Below are 6,744 nucleotides of genomic sequence, written 5' to 3'. Positions count from 1 at the left end.
TTACATTTTTAGATTTTATTATTTACAAACAGTCACTGCAGCATGGTTTGTGGTCATCTCTTTTGGAAAATTATTATTGCATAGTGTGACATTAAATTTCTTGTTACACATTGTACATTTGAAGTGGATTGTCGATTCTAAGCCATTAAGTATTTCTTTGACAATTTCAACATTACTTATTGAACAACCGAGTCCAGGATTATGGTTAGCTACGATTTTGATTTGATCAAAGAAATACATGAAATCAACAATCCTTCTTCCTATAATTTGATATGGAGGAATGATATGTTTTTGTGGCTCCACTTCCTGAAATCAGTAATCAAGATTAATAATTGAATTACGCATGGCAGACAGCGTGACTACGTGATATAGTGACCAACGTTATATACCAATTCAAACTCTTCAATATTTGCCGTTTCTTCTAAATGTATATTTTGTTTTTTCTCATCTATTTTTTCCAGATCCGATATGAGTGCATCAAATAATTCCTATTAAAAAAAATAAAGAACTGGATTAACATTTAATTTTAAATAATAATAAAATAGTAGGAAAACTTGGAGATACCTCCAAGTTACATTGCGTACAACTTACTTGGTCACCTTACCCAAACATCACAAATCCATAAATAGGTATCTGATTTAATATAAATGACTACACGACATTCAGCCATCTGGTTTAATATTGCGCTCAATTACTTGGCTGGTTATTAGACAATGATTTAATTGGAAACCGGGGTTTAGTAAAAGCCTCTAATTTACTGATTAATTTACCCAGATGACTGCTAAATATATACTGATTTAAATTTAAGTATGAATAGCTAATTATACTAGCTGATAGTAAATACTTACATTGTCACGATTATTATTTTTTGAATCAACACAGGAGTCGTTATTGTCAGGAGATTCATGAGTACGTTGGTTTTTTTCCTCGTTAATCTTTCTCCTGGAAAACGTTTTATTATTATAACATTATTAAAATAAGTATTTAAACAAACATTTGTTTGTTTAAATACTTATTTTTTGACGTTACTTTTATAAATATTGGAAATTAATTGACATATTTTTATTTTATTTTTAAATGTAATACTATTGTATATGTAATGAATATTTACATCACAGATATAGATTTACATAGAATACGCAAATGCATGTACTTCGCGTGTCCGAACCCCGACCAAGCGTCAAGGTCGATCGCCGCTAACTTCAGTCCACGCGCGTCATAAGAAAAGACTAACGGTATAATGTAAGCTGGTAGCAAAGCTAGTAACTAGTGGCATCGGCGGCATCGGTGTCTTTGAATCGGTTTGGATTTCCCGTCACTAAATTTCGGCTGTGACGTCACAATAGGTATTAAAAAGTCGGCACGCTTGGTTTCAATACAAATCGTGATACTTGCGTTATCTATGTACATCTATATCTGTGATTTACATGCTATTATTTTAGCTAAACATGCGAACTCTGTTGATATTGTAACACCAATTTTATACTATGTTTAAAACTAATAAATTATTCTTATTCATCAACCAAGATATTAATATATTATATTGTCTTTGGTTGTCAGTACGCCGTAATTGTTTACTAAACAGTAACGATGAACAGATTTTACTTACATACCAAATTACCTGTAAATGACAGAAAAATATCGCGAAATTAATTTACCTTTTTGATTGCCTGGCGTTCGCTGCAGACTTCGCATTTCTACTGCAACTATATTTTTGCGTTTGTTACCCATGCCTGTAATAATATTATTTTTTAGCAAAATTGCGATATGACAACTCGAAAGAAACATTAACTAGAAATTTTACTTACTAAAGTATCAAATCCAATGACGCACTATACTCCTTTTGAACCTCGGTCGTACGTAAGGTCAATCAACTTTTAGACGCGCGGGAAATGAGCGATACGTCCACCCTCTGGGATGACCCGGCGCGTACTAAATCACATTCGCCCGTGCGCGTAATTATATAGGCCATTTTCAATAATAGTTTGTAATAACTATCGTCGTATAATAATTATGTAAATTTACTTTTATTATTTATTCATCCTCAGTTAATCGATACAAAATAGTTTTAACGAATAAAATCGGGCTTTTCTCATAAAAAGCTGTTTCCAAAATCGTATAATAAGTCATTTATAAAAATGGGTGCGTAATTATTAAAATATATAATTTTTAATATTTTCCGCTGTGGTTCACCAATAGACTATATATTCTGTCCTACGAAAATATTTAAAAAAATGTATTTACATAGCTTAATGGTAATTTCATATCTCAAAGTGAGCTCTGACGAGCGCTTTTGAAATTTTGCTTTTAAGAAATGACAAATTAAACAAAGATGTACTATTAAATACCAAAATTTTCCTTTGCAGTACACTTCTATAAGACTTTATGTTTACATAATTGTACATTTCTTTATTTAATAAGCTTCGATTATGTGAAAAGTAGCATGTCAAAAGTCACTAAAATATCGAAATCTCGCCTTCTCACGGCTGCACCCTCTTAAGTGTTTTCTTAGGTCTTATGTAAATACGACAAGTTAAGTGCTTTTAATGGATTTATTCTACCATTTCCATAAATTAATTTGCCTCACATTCATCTTATTTTGCTAATTTGTTTTCAGCCGATATAATAATTCACATCTCCAGTTTCTATCTTGTCAGAAACATTATGAAATATGTGTAACTGTATATAGTAAAATGTATGACAGTTCTTGAAACTAAAGTTAAATTTGAGTTAGGTTGTAGATTACGGATCTAAGCAAAGGGTTAATAACTTATTTGGAATAACGAATAATTTTAATAAAGCTGTATTTTTTTTCTTTTTGTGATGATATAAGAATATTAAATAGACAATAATTAATCTACACTATTATTATAGAGGAAAGATTTAATTGTTTGTTTGCATTGAATAGGCTCCAAAAATACAGGACTGAACTGATGTATTCTTAGATTTAATATATTTTTCAATATTGTCACTGCTCACTGTTTACATATGTTTAAATTGCTTTGTTTTGATTCATTAGTTCTTTCTAAATAACTTATAAATCTTATGTATTTTTGTGCTTCTTGCGCTTGCCTTATCTCCTTTTCATTTAACATTCAACTGTATTATATTATCTGTATGGAACAAAGTGTTAATAAATAAAATAAAAATAAACATGAGCTATAGAATATTTAAAAAAAGTTAGGTTCTGTACGAAATTACGGTAGCATCGACAACAGAGCAAAGTGATGTACTACAGAAGGCATCAATGTCTAACAAAACAAAATTCTTTTTGCATTTAAAACTCTATTTGCCGAGTAAAGCTTTAGGCAATAGTCGTGCTAAGACCGAATTGATGCGGGTGGAACAGCTAGTTTTCTATAAAAGAGTAAACTAAGAATATAGAAGAGATATAGAATTTAAGTTTTCTCTCAATTATGGATTAGTAATATAACTCTAAGAGTTGTGCAAGACTCGTGGCTAGATGAGTGACACTCAACCTTCAGGTCGTGAGTTTGAGTAAGTGATTAAAGTTTAATATATTTTTTGATAAAGACAAATATTATTATTATATTATTATTACAATAGATTTACAATTTTGATAAATTGATTATTTTAAGCATTTTATGTTCCACAACATTATACTAATTCCAGGGTATCTATGTTTAACACCTACTTGAGAAATCTATTACTTAGTAACACTCTTGCGCAGCTTTAAGTGCGCACATTTGCAATATCGTAAAATGAAACATGTTTCCTGACGTGTGGAAGGAAGTTGTAAATTTTTATGCATCGCGTGAAATACAAGCTGTACGGAATACAGTCTATATAACATTTCAGTTAAGAAAAAAATGATATATTGAACAAAGTAATAGGAGAAAATTCTATAATATATCGAAAATAAATGCAATATGAAATACAAAAATAAGATATAATAATGTAATATTTTTCATTTAATTTTAATTGTAAGCTCTAAAATTATGCAAAAAAAATGTTTTTTTTACATACACTCGGCGTCAAAAAAATCGCACCTTTCCTAACTTTCTGTAACTATTTCGTGAACTTTTGTTTTTTCTAATAGGCGAAAAGATGATCAGCCTTCTTAGCCTGACATACGCCGTCAACTTTTGTGAGTCTAAGGCATGCCAGTTTCCACACGATGTTTTTCTTAATCGTAGCAGCGAGTATTAAATACTCATATAGACAGAAAGTCGACTGGCACAACCGGGGATCGAACCTACGACCACAGGAATGATAGTCGTACGTTGAAGCCACTAGGCCAACACCGCACGGTCTTGAAAAATGAGACTAAAAATATAATACTGTCCTTATAGCAGAATTACTACAGAGATTATTACACTATTGATAGGATTTACGTCTCGAGAGATTATTACACTATTGATAGGATTTACGTCTCGCTTAGTAATGAAACAGTTTACGCGCTGTGGTCACACTCTTACTGCAGATTTACACAGCCTTTATGGCTATCCGGGACAATGTAGTATTATAGTTAAGACGTAACTAAACGTTTAATATAGGAAACCGTTAAACAGATAACGACCAATGGAAATACACTTTTTAAAGCTTTGTGGTGTGAAGTTCACATTTTAACTTCAAGGCAATTTTTGTTCATACAAAGTTAGCGTTACTTCACACTACGAGCTTCAAACCAATTAGCTTAGGGAAGAGTCATGAATACTTTTGTAAATCACTCGAGTTACTTGAGACCCGTTAATTGTTTAGGCCCTCTGAAGCCTTTCAAAAAGGCAAACAGGGGTCATTCTAAAGCCTAAGCAATCGCTAAAGCTCCGACATACATTTTTTAACTAATGATACCTTGCACCGTACCTGCTATTGGAGAGAAATTTTATTTATTTTTTATTTATTTATTTATTTTCTCACAAAAACTTAAACTTAGGACATAGGCAAGTGACATTTATATTTTTACTTCTGTTAATGGAAAAAGCTAGTCTGTGTGAAACTGATGCCTGCTAAAGGTAAGAGTACCTGTGTTACAGGTCCTGCCTCCAGGCCTCCACCACTACGGATCGACAGAAGATCTTATACAATACAATACATTATAATATATAAGGAAACCACATGGGGTATGTGTATATGTGTAAATTATATGTATGTGTGTGGGTGTGTGTCTGTGTATGTTTTATATTTATTACTTAAGTGTAAATCTAATAAAGCTAAAACTATTATACTACAAATTTATTCCCTATTATTAACAAAGTTTGAAATCAACTTTAAACTCAACTATTTGATTATTGTCAGCATTTTTTCTGTTTCCTCATAGTTGAGGTCCAGTAGCCACAGTGCAACCGTCTTCTTGCACTCATGTTTAGTTAGGGGATATGTGGAAACGGAAGAGTTGATCTTATTATACAAGTAATCCCCCAAAAAACAGAATAATTTCTGGGCAAAACTTGTGCGAAAGGGCTTTGAAGTGCACACTATGCCTTTTCTACGCTTGTTATCTTTAAGGTGTTGGTCATAATTGATAAGTGAGTGCTTGCGTAAAATTGTGGCAAGAATAAACGTTTGACGCACAGAGAGTACCTCCCAATGTCAGTATACCTCTGTGGTGGGACAAATGAAGGGAAGGGAGGCACTAACCTAGCTCAGAATGGATTGACCTAGCGACAGGTAGACAATTTTTATAATTGTGTTATTAGCAATGTGCCTCAAAATTTTGAAAACATAAATCAGTTTTCTAATTCTACCTGCCAGTAGGTCAATATGAGCTTGGAAATTTAGATAGGTATCTTGCATGACTCCCAAGTACTTCACTGTGCCTGCGGAGTTGAGCTTTGGACACCCGCAGTGCTCCCCGGTCAGACATGAACCAGCATGCGACACAAGTGCCAGACCAGAAGGAATGTCACGCTTCGACATTGCGAAGGTCATGAATTTGGTCTTTTCGGTGTTAAGGGCCAGACAACTGCGATGTAGCCAATCCGATACCAAATTCACACCCCGCTGAGCATGTCGAAAGGCCTCAAACCAATCTTGACCATGGAAAACTAAGGCTGCGTCATCAGCAAAGGCCACAATTTTTCCATTTCTCAGGTTCATCCCACATAATTCATTAATGTAAATGAGGAACAATGTGGGTCCAAGAACGCTGCCCTGCGGCACACCGAAGGTGACAGGTAACTCGATGCTAGTCCACTCTCTCACCCTCACAACTTGCGTGCGTTCAGACATGTAACTCGTGAAGAGTTGGTGAGGTATACCCCTGATGCCCAACCTCTCCATTCTGTGCAAGAGGATTTCTTCCGAAACTGTGACAAACGCTTTTCACAAGTCAATGAACACACCAATCACTTTTTCCCTCCTGTCCATATTCCTAACAATAAAATCGGTCAAGCTATGAACTGCGTCATCAGTAGACCTACCGAAACGAAAACCATATTGAGAGTCTGAAATAATATTGTGTTTGTCGAGGAAATCAACCAATCGCCTGTTCAATAATCGTTCCAAGATTTTGGACAGGATGGGAAGTAAGGAGATAGGCCGATAGTTGTCTACAAGACTTCTGTCACCTCCCTTGTAGATAGGCGTTATGAGAGCTTTCTTGTAGATTTCCGGAAACACACCTGTTTCCATGGAGAGGTTGCATATGTAAGTGATGGGTGGGACCAAAACTTTGACATGTTGCTTGAGAAGTCGGCCAGATATCATATCGTTACCAACAGCACATTTATCTCGCAGATTCATCACCAAGCTCTCTACTTCTGATTTGTCAGTGGGAAAGAG

General features: G+C 34.1%; 1 long non-coding RNA gene across 1 annotated transcript; it reads right to left on the bottom strand.

Annotated features, from left to right (window-relative positions):
- On the bottom strand, window positions 1-2,500 carry LOC125058006. Its single transcript, XR_007118302.1, has 5 exons — window positions 1,809-2,500; window positions 1,659-1,733; window positions 849-942; window positions 390-488; window positions 1-306 (listed from the first exon to the last, which is right to left on the bottom strand). It is a non-coding gene; the product is annotated as an uncharacterized LOC125058006 (long non-coding RNA).
- Window positions 2,501-6,744: the final 4,244 nt, after the last annotated feature.

This window comes from Pieris napi, chromosome 17, assembly GCF_905475465.1.
Source record: "Pieris napi chromosome 17, ilPieNapi1.2, whole genome shotgun sequence".
NCBI classification, from domain to species: domain Eukaryota; kingdom Metazoa; phylum Arthropoda; class Insecta; order Lepidoptera; family Pieridae; genus Pieris; species Pieris napi.
Note: the sequence above shows the minus strand (reverse complement) of the source record. Positions and strands in the feature narration are given on the sequence as shown.